Raw genomic sequence first — 19,348 nt, 5'->3', positions numbered from 1 at the left:
GGCAGAAGGGGAAGCAAACACATCCTTCTTCCCATGATGGTAGGAAGGGGAAGTGCTGAGCAAAGAGGGAAAAGCCCCTTATAAAACCATCAGATCTCATGAGAACTCACTCACCATCATGAGAATAGCAGCATGGGGGTAACCGCCCCCATGATTCAATTACCTCCCACTGGGTCCCTCTCATGACATGTGGGGATTATGGGAAATACAATTCAAGATGAGATTTGGGTGGAGACACAGCCAAACCATATCATCCCTATAGTTTATCTTAGTCTGTACCAGAGCTTCCCTTAGGTGTGGGAGAGCAGAGAGGGCAACGTAATGACAAAGATAAAATTTGTGTTGAAAGCCTGCTGCTTGCATCTGCTTTGATTCACTTGGTAAATCCTATTAGGTTGAGAAGTTCATAAAACTAGCAGGCTTCTGAACTATTTATGAACTTGTACTTAGACACACAAAAAAATTGAAAATAAGCACTGTATAAATTAGTTCCAATAGAAAGACATGATCATTCTGAACGGACACAGCACAATACACCTCTGTGTGACTTCTTACACATGCAGATTCTCATTTTCAGGGATGCAGACACACATGTACACACACTCACATACAGCCACACATTCCTGTGTATTCTCTTTGCTGGCCCACCAACTGAACTTTCCTGAATTAGGTACATAAAATTCTACTAAATTAAAAGTCTGGAGAATATATGCCTCTGCCCATCTTTATCCCAGTGAGATTTAACTATTATTGGCTTCATTGCTTGTGATATTTGTAACATTAGGTATAACTGCATTTGAAAATAATATAATAAGAGACTTTCTTAAGATATGATGGGTTTTCTCAAAAAGAGATACATTGACTAATTGATTTCATTTTTGGAAGGTAGAAATGAGGTTATCTGTGGAGACTAGAGGATAAGGTTATTCAGTAAGCCTAGAGGAAGAAAGGCAAATTGTAACTCTGGATCTCTGCATAGGTATATGGCAGATGGCACAGTGGAGAACAAGGTGATAAGAACAGGCAGAGGAAAGTCACACTGTCATAAGCCCCAAACTGGGATCTCTCATTGCTGCTGGCTTGGACCAAGCGCAAGACCTTGCCCTTAGTAAAAGGCTGCAGAGAGTAAAGGCGGCACATATCTTACTTCTTAAAACACAATGATGGTTGCTTCCTTAAATAAAATTGTAATGTAGCAACACAATTTAGTGTGTCTAGATTAAATGTAGTTTTAATCTCTGTAATAATAAAAATATAAAAAAAGGTAGAACCAAGTGATCAGTGAATTAAAAACCAATTAACCAGCTGACTGAGATGTGCTTAAATATATTTAACACATTCGTGGAGAAGGTTACCGTACCAATAGAGTTTACAACATTTCATAAACTTTAAATAAATAATGATGTTTGCCTTAGTCTATTTTGTGCTTCTATAACAGAATACCACAGACCAGATAACTTATAAAGCACAGAGGTTTATTTTCTCACAGTTCTGGAGGTGGGGAGGTCCAAGAACAAGGTACCAGCAGTTGAGGTCTGGTGAGGGCCTTCTTGCTGAGTCCTCACATAGAAGGTAGAAGGGTAAGCTAGCTGAATACTGTAGGAAGCCTCTTTTTTGTTTTTATTTTAATTTTACTTTAAGTTCCGGGATATGTGTGCTGAACGTGTAGGTTTGTTACATAGGTATACATGTGCCATGGTGGTTTGCTGCACCTATCAACCCATCATCTAGGTTTGAAGCCCCGTCGTGCGTTAGTATTTGTGTTAATGCTCTCCTTCCCTTGGTTCCCTTTGCTCTCCTCCCCCGACAGGCCCCATGTGTGATGTTCCCCTCCCTGTGTCCATGTATTCTCATTGTTCAGCTCCCACTTATGAGTGAGAACATGCGGTGTTTGGTTTTCTGTTCCTGTGTTAGTTTGCTGAGGATGATGGTTTCCAGCTTCATCCATGTCTCTGCAAAGGACATGAACTCATCCTTTGTTATGGCTGCATAGTATTCCATGGTGTATATGTGCCACATTTTCTTTGTCCAGTCTATCATTGATGGGCATTTAGGTTTGTTTCAAGTCTTTACTATTGTAAATAGTGCTGCAGTAAACATACATGTGCATGTGTCTTTATAGTAGAATGATTTATATTCCTTTGGATATATGCCCAGTAATTAGATTGCTGGGTCACATGGTATTTCTGGTTCTAGATCCTTGAGGAATCGCCACACTGTCTTCCACAATGGTTGAACTAATTTACATTCCCACCAACAGTGTAAAAGCATTCCTATTTCTCCACAGCCTCGCCAGCATCTATTGTTTCCTGACTTTTTAATAATCTACATTCTGACTGGCAAGAGATGGTATTTCATTATAGTTTTGATTTACATTTCTCTGATGGCCAGTGATGGTGAGCCTTTTTTCATGTTTGTTGGCTGCATAAATGTCTTCTTTTGAGAAGTGTCTGTTCGTATCCTTTGCCCATTTTTTGATGGGGTTGTTTTTTTCTTTCTTGTAAATTTGTTTAAGAAAACCCGTTTTATAAGGGCTGTAATCTTATTCATGAGGAAGGAGTCCCCATGGCCTACTCACTTCTGTAAGGCCTCACCTTTTATTACTATCACACTGGCAACACCTGAAGTTTGGAGAATGCTTTCAAACCATAGCAAGATTTTATAACAAACTATTATTATTATTGAGCCAGAGTCTCACTCTGTCGTCCAGGCTGGTGTACGGTGGTGTGATCTTGGCTCACTGCAACCTCCACCTTCTGGGTTTAGGCAATTCTCCTGCCTCAGCCTCCCAAGTAGCTGGGATTACAGGTGCCCACCACCATGCCCAGCTAATTTTTATTTTTTTAAAATTTTTAGTAGAGATGGGATTTCACAGGGTGGTTCAGGCTGGTCTCAAACTCCTGACCTCAGGTGATCTACCCGCCTTGGCCTCCCAAAGTGCTGGGATTATAGGCGTGAGCCACTACGCCACGCCCGATCACAAATAATTTTTAGAATGTATAGTAGCACACTACTTAATTAAATAAGCATCATGTAGGATATTGAAATAATGTTGTCTTTCAAAGACCTGTGTTCGATACAAGAGTGAAAATTATAAATGTTTAAACATTTGCAAAAAAAAAAGAAAAAAGTAGCGCTGAAAGTAATTCAGGGGAAAGTGTCAGCTAGGACAAGACAGACATTTTACTGTGGCATGCTGGCTCTGACTGAAGAAAAAATTCATAGTTTTAAAAAAATGAGATGAAAGTGAGATAATTTTTTGGGGGGTGAGATAATCTGTGCTAAAAAAAATTAAAGGTATCCCTGTTTGGTAAACTTCACTTGGAATATTCAAAGTCTCCAAGATTTGTAAAATTTAATGAAGTATTTGACTTTAGGCTGGAGACAGTGGCTTATGCCTACAATCCTGGCACTTTGGGAGGGTAAGGCAGCGGGATTTCCTGGAGTTCGAGACCAGCATGGGCAATATAGTGAGTCCTGTCTCTATCAAAAAAAAAAAAAAAGTTAGCTGGGTGTGATGGCACATGCCTGTAGTCACAGCTACTCTGGAGGCTGATGTGGGAGGATTGCTTGAGCCTGGGAGGTCGAGGCTGCAGTGAGCCATGATCACACCACTGTACTCCAGTCTGGGCAACAGAACAAGGGGCAACAGAGCAAGATGGATTACCTACAAAAAAAATAAAAAGACTTACAGTCCTTGTATATTACATGCATTCCTACTGCATAGATACAAAGAGTTCTTAAAGTTGATTTAAGAATGCTGAAAGTAATATAACAAGGAACAAGACTGTTAAATACTTACACAGTATAGATTTAAAATCAAGTAATTGTGTGTATTTTCTGTACCACTGGACATATTTATACAATTGTTAGCATAAACTGTGTGCTCCATTTTTCATTAGCAATTTTATCTCCCTACTGAATGCTAGACTTTTAGTTCTGTTATTTGTTATAGCTTAATTTGTTTCCCAATAGTGAAAAGAGATATGGACTTGTAGATTTTCAGCTCTTTCATCTTAAAAAGCTAATATATCCGGACTACATATGACTCCAAGGGTATATTACTTTAAAGGAATTTGGGCTATTACTCAGCAGTCTGTAAGACATTCTTTTTCAGCATTTAGGGGGAGTTGGGAGAAGCTATGGCAAACCATGTCACTATCAAATCTCCTCTACACCACTGCTGCCCTGGCTCAGTCCTTTACCATCTCTCAGGGAAGCCATTGCAATTCCTTCCCTATTGGGTCTCCCCACAGTGTGAGTCATCAGACACACTGAAATCAGAGCAAATTTTCTAGAATAGATTAGACCATGTCTCCTCCTTGCTTACATGCATCCAGTAGGTACTTCCGCAAAGCCGGCATTTTAAAGCACAGTGGTCAAGTCACATAGTCTTGCCAGGCTCATCTCCTGCCCCTGTGAACCCAAGACCCTGCTTATTCCCCACACAGGCCATGTTCTTTCATGTATTTCCTTTTGACTGGAATGTTCTATACTTGTTAACCCCAGCCTCTGACTGGGTAAGGCACATACATTTTGCAATGTCGCTGCCTTTGTGAAGGTCTTCCTGGAGTTTTCCACACCCAACAAAAACATTGCTGTATTTTCTTGGTCCCAGTAGCTCTACAACATACCTTTATTATAGCCCTTAACATTTGGTAATTTTGAAATGTCTACTTCCCTTTGACTGAGAAGTTCTCAAGGGTAAGGCTGTTTTCTTCTTGCTGGTCCTCTGACGTGCTGCATGAACACAGTGAGTGCTCAGTGTAAGTTAGTTGACAAATGATTAAATTATGCTTAGAGTTTTTGCTTTATAAGCGTTTAAATATTATTTTCTTTGTGTATAATTTATCTTATTTGATACTAACAAATAGGTATTACTATTCTAAGTCATTTTAGCATTGTTTAAGGAAATAATTATGGTGACATGAATTAAGGGGTAATATTCTATTCCAAATTGTTTTTACTTAAGAACTGCTTTACATTGAAACTGCAACAAAAACAGGAATGTTCTAATGTAATTTTTATTTTAAAATTCAGATACAGTCATACCTTTTTGACATCTATTAATTCCTAGGTCTAAGCTCATGCATTTTTATAATAAACACTCATAAATAGGACTGTATTTAGTAACATATTTGTTGATGATGTTAATTCACTAAATGAAATTTCAAAGGCAGTGTAGTATGGTGGTTAAGCAAACTGGCTTTAGAGCTAAACTGGGTTTAAATATTGACTCCACTAATTACTGGTTGAATAACTTTTGAAGGCTACTCTGCTTCAATTTCTTTTTCTCTTAAATGGAGATAATAGTAGTGACCTTCCTTATAGGATTGTTTTGTGAATTAATTACTTCATGTAGAAGTGCCTGGGCACCCAGTAAAGTCAGTAAGTACTAACTCTTATTATTATTGTTTCTATATTACTGTACTCTTTTCTTCCTCTGTGATCTGTGAAATCCTGGTTACTTAATTATTGGTGTAGAGTGCTTTATTTATTTATTTATTTATTTTATTTTATTTTTTTGAGATGGAGTCTCACTCTGTCACGCAGGCTGGAGTGCAGTGGCGCAATCTCGGCTCACTGCAAGCTCCGCCTCCTGTGTTCACGCCTTTCTCCGGCCTCAGCCTCCCGAGTAGCTGGGACTACAGGCGCCGGCCTCCGTGCCCGGCTAATTTTTTGTATTTTTTTAAATGAGTATTTTCCAGTACAAGTTGCAGCTTTAGTTGGAAGCTCATAGGTATAGAAGAAGATTAAATTAAATATATAATGGAGAGAGAGTTGGAAATTAGAAACTAAATTGAAATCTCTATTTCCTTTGTGTAAAAGTCCTTGTCTGAAACAGTAGGCAATTTAGAAGTCAATACGCACAAAGTGCAATGGCTCAAGTCTGAGAGCTTGTTCAGACTGTAAACTAAAAGAAAAATATTGAAATGGACAAGTTTTGCTGTGAAGAGCAGGTTTTATAGACTACATGTATATGTGTCTGTGTGTGTGTGTATAAAGATAGTATTTTAGAAGGTACCTAGATTGTAAGTAGAGGCAAGGAATTCATAGAATTCATAGTGAAGAATTCCTGGATAGAGAACTAAGAAATCAGGGGGAAACAAGTTCATTAATAATGCTCTTTATGATAGAATTTATTCAATGGATTTTATGGATAATGTGAGTTTCTCATGATTATAGAGATAGAAGATATTCTTTTTGACATAATAATTTATCTGATTATTATGTGAGCAAAATGAACAGAAAATAATTTCTCAGAGGAAGGAGAGATGAGACTGAATGAATGATACGATTAATATTTTCTCAGCTCTAATCATACCTCTGCTTATCTGTCACTGTTTTTATTGGACACCTCCTTCTAGTAACTATCAAAAGTAGTATAAGGGACCTGAAAACAGATTACAGATCTTTTTTTTATTTTTTATTTCTTTTTGAGGTGGAGTTTCCCTTGCTCTTGTTGCCCAGGTTGGAGTGCAATGGTGCGATCTCGGCTTACTGCAACCTCCACCTCCTGGGTTCAAATGGTTCTCCTGCCTCCGCCTCCCAAGTAGCTGGGACTACAGGCATGCGCCACCATGCCTGGCTAATTTTGTATTTTTTTTTTTTTTTTTTTTTTAGTAGAGAGGGGGTTTCTCCAGGTTGGTCAGGCTGGTTTCGAACTCCTGACTGCAGGTGATCCACCTGCCATTGCCTCCCAAAGTGTTGGGATTACAGACGTGAGCCAGCGCGGCCGGCCTAAACTAGCTCTTATAATGTATAAAATGCCCTTCTCTTAAACTCTGATGTTGATGTTGCTTCTCTAAAACCTTTGCTGGGAACTTTCCACCTCAAAAAGAAGCTGTAGAGTTTTATTATACTGTTTAGATTTGGTTATTTCAGTTTTATTATACTATTTAGATTTGGTTAGTACCAGAGAATTATTAGTCTAATCCTGTATTCTAATGATGGCAAAGAAATAGTCCTGTGATACCCCACTTGAATTTCTTATAAGTAGATTTTTTCTCTTTAGATTAAAATATTATTTTCACACAAATTTTCTCAATGTATGTTTTCTTTAGTGGTTCAACTCTTAATTATTCTGAAATTAACTTTTGAGTTGTGTGCCTAATAAGTAATATACTGTTGAATAAAATAGCAAAATAATTATCGATCATGCTATTATTATATTGAATCTTCTTTCTCAGCACTAAAGTCACAGAGACTATGACTGGGAACTTTGTATATCTTGAGTTTAATTCTTTTCTAATTACAGTCATCTCTGGAATTTCCAGGTTTTAGATAGACTGCTGTAGGAGTGATTATGATTTTGAATCTGATAGACCTGGTTTAAACATTGATTCTGACAGTAGCTTTTTGTATGATCTTGAACGGGTTAGTTCTTTAAGATGCTCAACATGATTTGGTGAGGTTTAAATGTGATTACCTACATAAAACACTTAGCTCAATGCCTGGCACAGATTGGCAAACACCATTTCTAATTAATGTAAGATCTGTGCCTTGCCTTACCTGCCATGAATTAACAATAGAAATAAAATGTGACCACATTTGGAGACTTCGAGATGACATAGATCTTGCTTCAAAGGGACTATAAGGAAGAGAGCAAAGAAAATGCTTACCTTTCATTACCAGCACTTCCTTTCCAGCATGTGTGAATGTGTGATGATAAATGCTAATTTTTATTTATTTTTGAGACGGAGGCGCCCTCTGTCACCCAGGCACCCAGGCTGGAGTGCAGTGGAGCAACCTCAGCTCACTGCAACCTCTGCCTCCCAGGTTCAAGTGATTCTCCTGCCTCAGCTCCAGAGTAGCTAGGACTATAGGCGCATGCCACCACACCCAGCTAATTTTTGTATTTTTAGTAGAGATGGGATTTCACTATGTTGGCCAGGCTGGCCTTGAACTTCTGACCTCAGGTGATCCCCCCGCCTTGACTTCCCAAAGTCCTGGGATTATAAGCGTGAATCTCTGCACCCGGCCTAATGCTAATTTTTAAAATGGATGATTTTCTTCCCTGAGATCTGAAAAATAATACTTTTCTATTTCCTGGCATAAATATTTCAAATATGGAATGACTTTGATGAGCATATAAGCCACATTTATTAGCTTTAAAAACCCCAGGAAAGAGAATGGGGTTTCCATGGGCCCAAGGGCAGGTCAGTAATAAGATGCAGTAGTAGCATGGGAGATAATCCTTGCTTGGTAAAAAACCATCTGAAACAAATAGCAAACCTCTGCTATTGCTGCCAAGTCTCAGAACTGGGCACTTAGTCATATAAACAAATGTAGAATTGAAATTGAATTTGGCCACAGGAGTGCCTCCAAGTTACTGTTGCTTCTTTCTTTTTGAGTTCTTCAAAGAGGTCAGACTTGAGAAGGATCTTAGACGTTTTAATAGGCATCCTTTAGGTTGGGCTGCTTCCTCCTCACCAGTTAATTTATGTTAGATGTTCATAACTGCACATCTCCTTTTTCTGTGCTGCCTTATTCTCTGAGTTCTATAAATAGAATCTCTGCAGAATGTATGCTAGCTGACTAGATTGTGTTCTAAAATGTTTCACGTGTAAGGGATGTAGTCTCCTGTGAAGTGAGAAGCTGATGCAGAGAAGAAATGCCAAGGACAAACAAATACAAATTTTTCTGCTGTTTTTCTGATTTGTAAACAATGTTGTCAGAAGTTGTTCCTTAAATAATTTCTCATGACTCAAAACATGCTACTGTGCTGCTTAAACATGGACATTAATTTGGGGCTATATTTTAGTTATGAATTAAGACATGATTTTATGGAATTAGGAATATTTGATTACAGTGGCATTTAAAATTAATCTGATTTTATTTTATAGAACTCAATTTTTCTATTTAAAAAGGAGATATAGGTTGGGTGTGGCAGCTTATTCTTGTAACCCCAGCACTTTGGGAGGCTGAGGAGAGAAGATTGCTTGAGGCCAAGAGTGTGAGACCAGCCTGGGCAACATAGTGACATCCTGTCTCTGTTTAAAAAAAAAAAAATTAAAAAATATAAAAGGAGGTATGTTACAAATGAGAGCAGTATATATCTGTCTTGGAGTTACAAAACAGGTTTACAATTTATTTAGGATATTTAGTAGACCCACTCATATAGATTTGTTATTATCCAAAGTTCTAAGTCACTGATACCATTCTTTTTCATAAAAAGTGTAGATATTCTATTTGATTTGGTTATTAGAGTATTTGAGAACCTGGAATAGAAATAAGTCTCACTGCTAAAAATGTGAATCAAGTTCTATCACTGCAGGCTCTCATGAAGGTTTTGAACTATGGTAGACTGTAGTTGCAATTACATCCCAACAATCTAGGTGCAGTGGAACCTTCTCTCTTTGGTCTTGTAATTTCTGAACTATAGATTGGGAGATATATTTTCAAATTAAAGGCTATGTTAACTGGAAAAACCTAAGATATCTAGTCTGATCGCTGCATTTAAAAATCACAGATTGGATGAGTTAGCTGGCTTGTCTAAGGTCATACAGCAACTTAGTAACAGAGCTAGACTCCAGGTTTCATGCCTGCAAATACCCCATTGCTCTTAAAGTTTGACTACTTCTCATTACTTTCAAGAGCTTTCTCTAATGAGGCAACGTTTTGAAACATCTGAGTCTGCAACAGAGACTGAGAAGGACTTGGGTGTAAGTAGTATATTTTGGAAGTCACTTCAGAGGGGCTGGAGTGAAGAGGAGAGTGGAAAGTGAGATAGAGGAAGATGTTTCTGCCTTGGGCAGTAGGGCTTGATTGATCAAGACTTCCTGAAGGCAAATTAGGTATCCCAGGGTTGTCTCTATAAGGACTTGAGGCAGAAGCACTTGGGAGCATTAGCTGCCATCCCTCATTGATTGAATATTGCCCCTGGGGATATTAACTCTTCTAGTACTTCAGAACGGGCTTGTTTAAGGGCTGAGCAGGTTTAGTTGGAGTTGAGAAGGCCCCAGCCATAAAGAAGAAAGAGGTATAGTGCCTCCTGGAGTCAGGATTCTGCCAAAAGAAGTCATGTCTGAGCTTATTTGGAACTGTCCACTGCAGCTGAGGCTGAAAATCAGAGAGGAGTGAAAGGAAGTGGCTAAGGGCACCAATAGGGGCTGACTTTCTCATGATAGCGTGTGGTTGCACTGCTTCAAATTTTTACCATGGAATGACTTAGGAAGTTCCATCCCTTATTCAAGAGTATTTATTCTGGTTATTTTGCGTGAATTTTCTGAAATGGAGAAATACATGTCTCCATCCTCGCTAGGTGAGGAATGTTTTCAGTCTTTGGACTCTGAAATGAATTTTCAGCAGTCTCTCTCTCTAATTCCTGTTCTATTCTTCTTAATTTCTGGTCCTGGCATGGCTTCTCCCTTTACCCTTCTCAGTTAATTTGCCCGCCTACTTCCCATATTCTCTTGCATTCCCTAGTTCTCACCTCCTGGGTCCCCCTCACTTGTCTTCTTTTATCAATAGATTTTCCATTCTGCAGCCAAAGTTTTACTCACCCTGTTTCTGTGGAAGTGATGTATTGAAATGCTATTCTAGTGTTCTGAAACCTTGAACTGAAGAATGAGTGTTGGTCCCTTCTTCTATTTACTTCCTGAGATACCCTCCAACAAAGAGGTTCAGTAAATGTAGATGTTCCGCCTTTCCACTTAGAGTTGGAAGGGACTTTAGAGATAATCTAGCCTGTCCCACTTTAACTTTCAAGTGAAGAAGTGCTATGGAGAGAGGTTATGCAACCTGCTCAGGTCCTGCAATTAGTAATGGCAGGGCTGTGACGAATATACTTAGGGATATTTCCAATGTATCATGCTGCCAGCCTAATATAAATTATTAATTTATGTAAACATCTGTAAATTGCAAACTTCTGGTGGCTGGAGGCTAGATCTATTTTCTTGATTTATGTAAGTGCTACCATAGGCACAGTAATAGATATAATAACTGTCAGACAAGATCAGAGAAACTCTTCAAGTGATGCAAGGAAATGGGGGACAAAATCTTTCTGTCATCTCTTCTTCTTTTTCCACTTTGTGACTTTGGGCAGATTATTTCTCCTTATTATCTTGTTTAGCTTTCTCAGTGGGGCTTCTTATGGATGACTGAAGTGTTTAAATCTATAGATACTCTAAGATGCATGGGGCAATACAGCCTAAAATCTGCCAATATTTTATAATTTTGAACTTTCTCTAGATTTTTTTTAGTTTTGTTATGAGTGGATTTCTCCAAATACCCCAAATTATGATACTCTTTTAAAAAATGTAGGCAACAAAAGCTCAGTATATTTATTTTAGAATATTGTTTATTCTCCAGTGGTTACTGCTATTTTGAATTCTACGTAAAATCAACCCTGAATAGGTTAGCTGCTATATAAAATGGAATACTGTCCCCTCAAAATTTATGTCCATGAGAAAACTATGGATGTGATTTTAATTTTATTTTGGAGAGATGGTCTTTGGAGATGTAATCAGGTTAAGATGAGGTCCTACTGGATTTGAGAGGGCCCCTAAATCCAATATAATTGGTGTCCTTATGAAAAGAGGGAAATTTGGACACAGAGACAAAGACACATTGGGAGAAGGCAATGGGGAGACAGAGGCAGAGACTGGAGTGGTCCAGCTACAAGGCAGAGAACTCCAAGGACTGCTGGAAACCACAAGAAGCAAGAAGCAGCAAGAAATGGAGCTCTTCTAGAGCCTTCAGAGAGAGCATGGTCCTGCCAATAGCCTGATTTCTGACTTATAGCCTCCAGGACTGTGAGAGAATAAATGTCCATTGTTTCACAGCAAGCTTGCAGTACTTTGTTATGGCAGCCCTCAGAAACTAATAGAGATGCTAAAATAGCATGGCAAATAATTTCCAGGATTATTTATGGCATCCTTATCCATCCTGGAAGAGGTATGAGGTCAACCAGTTAAGACTATTTCTTGAGTATTTAGCACCTGCTTAGTAAAATGTTAGAATTAATATGTTAGAATTAGTAATGTGTTAGAATGTAGATAGTGTGAGGGAAGGAAAAGACAGAGTTTGAACTCTAAAGGAATTTATAGTAGATTTGGGAATATAAATACTATAAAACAGAAAGCATAATCAATAGATAATATGGCACTGTACTGATTAGAAGAGCAGTAGTATTTCAAAGAAAGAAGACTTCATTGTGAGCTTCAAAGAAATCTTCCTAGAAATACAGTATTTAAGTCTGGCCCTGAGAGGTGGGCAGGACAAAGGAGGGCGGAGTAATGGGCATCTTCCAGGGAAGGAGAAGAACCTGAACGAAAGTACAAATGTGAGAAGGAACCTCAGATGCATGGGAGGCTGATCTAATTGGAGTTTTTATGATTGAGATTAGGAGGGAGATTCTAATAGAAAAGGAAAACCGTAATAGCCCAGATTCATAGTGGTACCCCAGAGAACATGTGACAAAATGTGGTTTTGGAATACAACTTTGTCAGAGAATGCAGCAAACTGGGTGGTGGGGATGGGCACACCTCTTGGAGGGACAAACCTCTTTTGGATGTGCCAATGCCCTACTGTGTGATTTTGGGCAGATTATTTCTCCTTTATGGACTAGATAGAGATTGCAAACTGATTTACTTTGGGATGAGTCCATGTTTAATAAGGCTCGCACATGGTTCAACAAATTTAAGTATTAATTAGAAGCTTTTTAAAATCCAGTGTTAAAAAATTCCTTCTCATGAAAAATGATAAAATCTGAAGCATAAGGTGGGCATTTCTACTATGGCAACAACTGACTGCGGCTAATGCTGTTAGGATGGCTCGTGTTTTGTAGGTTGCCAGGATTCAGCTCAGCTTCCTCATGCATCTATGATACCTGTGTAGTCCCTGTGGGCACTTGAATTTGCAGCCCCTGGACCAATCTCTGTCTGCCACGACTGCTTTCTTAGTCAATGACCATTTTCTTTCCTGAGATGAAAATCATATCACCTTATAAATTATTGTTCATCTTAATAAAAGTGAAATGCTTTGCTTTTCTGTCTTATTTCGACCAATGAGAAATAATTGCAAATTCACCTGTACATTAAATACGTAGTGTTTTTCTGTGCATATGTATATGCATGTGTGACAGGGAGTCAGAGACATACATTGAAATTGTATTTTATTGAATTTACTGTGAGATATCCCTGGAAAGGATAATTTGTACATAGATATTATCAGTCATATGACCAATTCAGATTTATGTTTATATGTCAATACTCTCTCTCTTTCCTTAAGAAAAAGTTGGTTTTAAGTTGTTTGGTCCATTTTGCTTTAGAATGAAAAAAAAATATATAAATGCTAGGCTTTAACTCACTGCAATGTTTTTTCAGATGTGAATATTATTTTTGGTGTATGCAGTAAGTCATGTATTGCTAAGTATTTGCTATGCTAATATACTTCCCTTTGTTATCGCTTTTTCTTTGTTGTATGGTGTAGTGTTTGATATGATTTGCATCAATTCTGGAGGAATGAAAATTTCAGTATAACATCAGCATTAGGGAGTAGCACCAATGTTTGTTAAAGAGGCATTTCTAGTGAGGATACCACTCTAGCAGTGATGTCCTTTCAAAAAAAATTTATAGACAAATCCCATTTAAGAGTAGGTATAGAGACTTACTTGCACAGAAGAAAAGAGTCTTAAGTATATAACCTTTTACTGCTTTCGGGGAAGAAAGTAATACTTTATTTTGTATTTCTATATATGTCTCAGAAGTATTAAATACTTTTTCAATAAGTCTACTTGAAGAAAAGTTAATATAATCTACATTTGAAGTTGAGTGACTTCTGTATACATCATTTTTCATGTTGATATGTCTGTGTCAGCATTAAAAATGTACTACTTTGCCAAGGTTATATAATTTTGGTTATTTGAATTAGAAAACAATCATGTACATACACATAAATAAAATTAACAGGCAAAAACTATTATGGTACTATATTCTTGAGGGTAATTTGACAATATACTACATCTTAAGTCCTCTAGAAAATGTTTACATTGTTGGGTTTAGTATTTTCATTTCTGAAATGCATTTAAATATTTTTTAATTTTTTAATTTTTTTGTAGGTACATAGTAGGTGTATATATTTATGGGGTGCCTGAGATATTTTGATACAGGCATGTAATGCATAATAATCACATCATGGAAAATGGGGCATCCATCTACTGAAGCATTTATTCTTTGTGTTACAAACAATCCAATAACTCTTTTAGTTATTTTAAAATGTACAATTAAATTATTATTGACTATAGTCAGCCTGCTGTGCTTTCAAATGCTAGGTCTTATTCATTTTTTTCTAACTAATTTTTGTACCTATTACATTAACCACTCCCCCCATGCCCCCCACCCCCTACTACACCTTCCACCCTCTGGTAACCATCCTTCTACTCTTATCTCCATGAGTTCAATTGTTTTGATTTTTAGATCCCATAAATAAATAAGAACATGTGATGTTTGTCTTTCTGTGCCTGACTTATTTCACATAACATAATGACCTCCAGTTCTATCCTCTCAAATGCATTTTATGTGTGTCATCAAAGACTATGTGGGGATATTCATCTACTGTAATGTATAATAGCAAAATATATAAGCATTAGAATTTTTAAAAAGTATTTTAAACATTAAAAACATTTAAAATGTTCATTAATAAGGGATAGGTTAAAAATAATTCTATGTGTTGGAATACTTTGTAGACGTTAAAACATAGAAAATTTTATGACACAAAGCTTTCATTTTAAGAGGAAAGAAATAGAAGATTGGGTGTGTAATATGGTCTTAAATTTGTTACGCATATCAATATATTCCCTTATCACTCTAGATGGTATTATGGTTGATTTTTTTTAATGTTGTATATCTAAGTATTTTCCTTGCATATATTCTCTTTGTAATCAGAAAACAACAACTTCTATTTCTATTGAGTTATATGCAGTAAGGTCATGTATCTTAAATGTACAGTGTGATAAATTTTCACACATGTATATACCTATTGGATTAGTCCATTTTCATGCTGCTGATAAAGACATACCCAAGACTGGGAAGAAAAAGAGGTTTAATTGGACCTAAAGCTCCACATGGCTGGGGAGGGCTCAGAATCATGGTGGGAGGTGAAAGGCACTTCTTACATGGCAGCAGCAAGAGAAAATGAAGAAGATGCAAAAGCGGAAATCTCTAATAAAACCATCAGATCTTGTGAGACTTACTCACTAGCATGAGAACAGTATGGGAAAAACTGCCCCCATGATTCAAATTATCTCCCAGCGGGTCCCTCCCACAACACGTGGGAATTATGGGAGTACAATTCAATATGAGATTTTGGTGGGGACACAGAGAGAAACCATATCATCTATCTATCCACCAAATGGTCAAGATCTAGAATATTTCCAGGAGCCTGGAAGGCTCCTTTGGGCTTCCGTCCAGTCAATACCTTCCAAAGGCAATGGCTCTTCTGACGTCTGTCATTCTAAGTTAGTTTTGCCTATTCTGAACTTGATACAAATGGCATTATATAGTAAATACTGTTTTTGTTTCTGCTTTTCACTCAGCATTATGTCTGTAAAGTCCATCCATGCTGTTTTTTGTGGCTGTAGTCTGATCTTTTGCATTGCTTGTAGGATTCCTTGTATGAATATATCCAAATATATTTTGTCATCTCTACTGTTGATAAACATATGTGTTGCTTCTAGTTTTGGCTCTTTTGAACGTTCTTGCACTTGACTTTTGGTGAACATATGTACTTGTGTATACATCTGGGATGGAAGTGCTAGATCATTGGATCCCTGTATGTTTAGCTTTGGAAGATACTGCTATACAGTGTTCCAAAGTTATTGTGACAATTTGTATTCCTACCGGAAATGTTTCTGAGTTCAGTTGCTGCAGTTGCTACTTGGTATTATTGTCAGTTTTAGAAATGTTAGTTGTTATTCTGGTTGTATAGATATCTTATTGTGGTCTTAAACTGAATTTTCCTAATGACAAACAATGTTGAGAATATTTTAATCTGCTTTTTGGCCACTTGGATGTCTTCTTTTGTGAAGTGCTTATTCTACTATCTTGCCCACTTTTAAAAAACTGAGTTGTTTTTTCTTCCTGATATTATAGTTCTTTATAAGTCCTCTGTTGAATAGGTAGATTTCAACATCTTTCCATGTCTGGTCTTTATACTTTCTTAACAGAGGCTTTTGACCAGCAAGAGATTTTTAATTTTAATGAGGCTCAATATATCAACCTTTTATTTTTTGGTTATTGCTTTTATGTGTGTTCTTTTGAAGAAATATTTGCCTATCTCAAAGACATAATTCCCTTATTTATTTTCTAGATGCTTTTTAAGCATTTGCACTTGGGTCTGTGATCCATTATGTGTGGTGTCAAAGGAAAGATTAGAGTTCATATTATTTTGTTTTTCAAATGCAGATTCAATGGATGCAGAACCGTCACATTCCTCACTACACTGCAGTGGCATCTTTGCTATAAATCAATTGAAAAAAGTATATCTATCTATCTATCTATCTATCTATCTATCTATCTATCTATCTATCTATCTATGCAAGTGTATATATATGTATTCATGTATTTATACATATGTATGTGTATGCCTACATATTTATGTTCATGTATGTATATGCCTACATATTTATCTATATGTGCATACACATATATATACTTGCAAAAATAAAATAAAGAATTTATGCTCATAAACTTAGAATACCAGCTTAAATAATATCAACGCCAGAAGTACACATAGCTTTGTGTTCCTTACACTGATGCCAGGAAATTGCTCTAAAATTGAACATAGACAGCCCAATACTATTTCTCCACTATTAAGTTTTTAAGTATAAGACTGACAAATCAATTTTCTGTCTGTTGCTGGATTCTTCTGATTACAAAACACTTCTAGTGGAGTTCCCTGAATTCCAGCTAAGCCACGAACCACTGTAACCTGAATTTGGGAAATGATCTCTGTTAGATATCACTTAATATCCTACAGTCCCTCTTTACATTGTTTCACCTAAATCATTAACTCTGAGAGAATTGTAGTGAGTTGGACTATGTGAAAAACCTTAAATTTATTGTGAGTTTGAATTCTAATTTTCAGATAGTATTTCAGATACAATGTAATACACTTGCTATTCACCTTTCAACCAGAAGTCCAGCAAGTTTCAGAAATATTTCCAATAAGTTGCTTTGTATGTATGGTGAATAAGGAGCAGTTGGAAGGACACTATGAGTATTTTCGTATGTGGAATTTAGTCATCATAGTAAGTGCCTTTTTGGATCCCACACACCATATTCTAATTTTTGTTACATGTGACTAGTTTCCACATACGAAAATACTCAACTAGTCACATGTAACAAAAATTAGAATATGGTGTGTGGGATCCAAAAAGGCACTTACTATGATGACTAAATAGAATTGCTAGTGATGTCCATGTTAGTTTAATATAAAGAACAGCATTTAAAACCATTAGTTCTGTCCAAAAATAGAAGAAATTGTTTCATGTGGTCACAAGCTGCTTGTCACTAGAAGTGTTTAAGCTGGATAACCAGCGTCAGGATGAAAGAAGGATGCCTCAGTTAGATTAAACAATGGTCTCAAACTTCCAATTCTATGTCCATATATATTTATTAGTACAGAATGCACATAGTACTGACTTGTGAGTTTATTAGTTTTGTCATTGTTAATTCCAGAAGAAATCATGGTCAGATAGCATAAGGATGTATACAAAATAATATTTTTTTGAGTCTGCCCCATTTTGGGATGCTTTCCCTTTCTTGGCTATTTTGATTCTTTTATAAAATAATAAAACAGAAGGTGTAGAAGAACAAGAGATAGAGTCTGATCAAAGGATTGATCTTTCTTTTTGTTTCTTATGAAATACAGTGATTTTAACACCCAGACAGTATCTTCACAGTTCCTACCTTTTGCCTGAAAGTGGAATTCTTCAGTAGTCCCCAAGGGTTCTGGATCCTGGGACCAGTGTGACCCTCTTTTTAGAGAGGCATGTGACAGAGGGCTTGCCTTTGACATAACCAAATCTCTGTAACCAGAAGCAGGCAACACACCTAGGAATAAAGAGTCTCACCATTTCTACCATCATACTTGGGGTAGAAACTACTAAATACGTAGACCATTTCTGCAAAGAGAGAGTTAGAAGTTGTCATCATTTGCTGACAAAATGTAATTAAATGCAGTTACAGTCCTTTAAAGTCTTATTTGCTCTCCACAAGATAATAAAAATTATTTTTCTTAGTGACAATGTTGAAGGTAGAGGTCCTCAAATTCCAAGCAAGAACTATCCTAAAGGTATCCTATAATGTAAGATCAGTGCCATTAAGAATTATACAGTCATGATGGAAAAACTGAGAATCATAGAAGAGGTAAAGATTTACCTTGGATTATCTCTAAAACTAATGAATAATAAGACGAGAGCCTAGGATTTGTGGTTTATAACTTTCTCCTCAATATTTTATCTTTTAAGCTTCTTTGTTAATGTTGAGTCATTTTTGTTGATATTAATACATTTATGCTATCCAAGCAGTATGTGTTACATTTGTTTGCATATTAGCTTAGATGTTTGTTTTTCAGGACAAATATGCACAGCCCACATGGTTAACTCTGTTGTGTGTGTGTGGGTGTTGGGGGGAGGGTGTGTGTGTAACTTAAAACTGTGTAATCATATAGTGCTTGGGATTTGGTGTCTTAATATTGTGTACCTGTGGGTCTGACTTTGACCTTGGACTCTTACAGGAAACTTATATAACGGCCCATCTTAAAAGTAATGTTCTAGTGTTCTGACCTATGCCACAGTAGGAGATGTGGAGTAAATAATTAAAATTGCCATCATGAAAAACATTCCACAGCAAGAAAGGAATAAAGAATCTTCCTTGAGAAGAAAAACCACTAAATCACACAGTAAGAAATTAGGAAAAAAATAACAGAGAGCAAGCCATCATAAATAGTGTCTCAAGGAAGTGAACTATATATTAAAAATAAGACTCAAGTTTAGGCATGTAAAGCATTTCAATAGGTTTCAAGGCTGCCAGCAATTTTAGAATCAACTTCTCCCTTGATATTATATACTGGTATTTTCACAATAGTAATATCATATTTATGTTGCTTATAAGAAAGTTACTGGTGGTAAAGCCAATGTACTATGCACATTGATCAGAAACCTTCACATTTCATCAAGTCATTCAGTTGTATATTACTTGGTATAAAAATGGATGACCCATATTCAAGAAATATATTCTCTGTATTTTCGAATAAAAGCCAAAATAGAGGGCATTTCAAATTCGCTTAGAATGATGTTACTAACATATGAATTGTGAACCCAGAAAATCGGAGATAGGTCTCA

The 19,348-nt window shown here is 36.7% G+C and overlaps 1 protein-coding gene across 50 annotated transcripts in view; it reads left to right on the top strand.

Annotated features, from left to right (window-relative positions):
* Positions 1 to 19,348, top strand: part of MAPK10 (mitogen-activated protein kinase 10) — a 334,301-nt gene that overhangs the window by 29,933 nt on the left and 285,020 nt on the right. The gene's annotated exons all lie outside the window — the stretch shown is intronic.

The sequence above is a fragment of the Macaca fascicularis genome, chromosome 5 (genome assembly GCF_037993035.2).
Source record: "Macaca fascicularis isolate 582-1 chromosome 5, T2T-MFA8v1.1".
In the NCBI taxonomy this organism is placed as follows: domain Eukaryota; kingdom Metazoa; phylum Chordata; class Mammalia; order Primates; family Cercopithecidae; genus Macaca; species Macaca fascicularis.
Note: the sequence above shows the minus strand (reverse complement) of the source record. Positions and strands in the feature narration are given on the sequence as shown.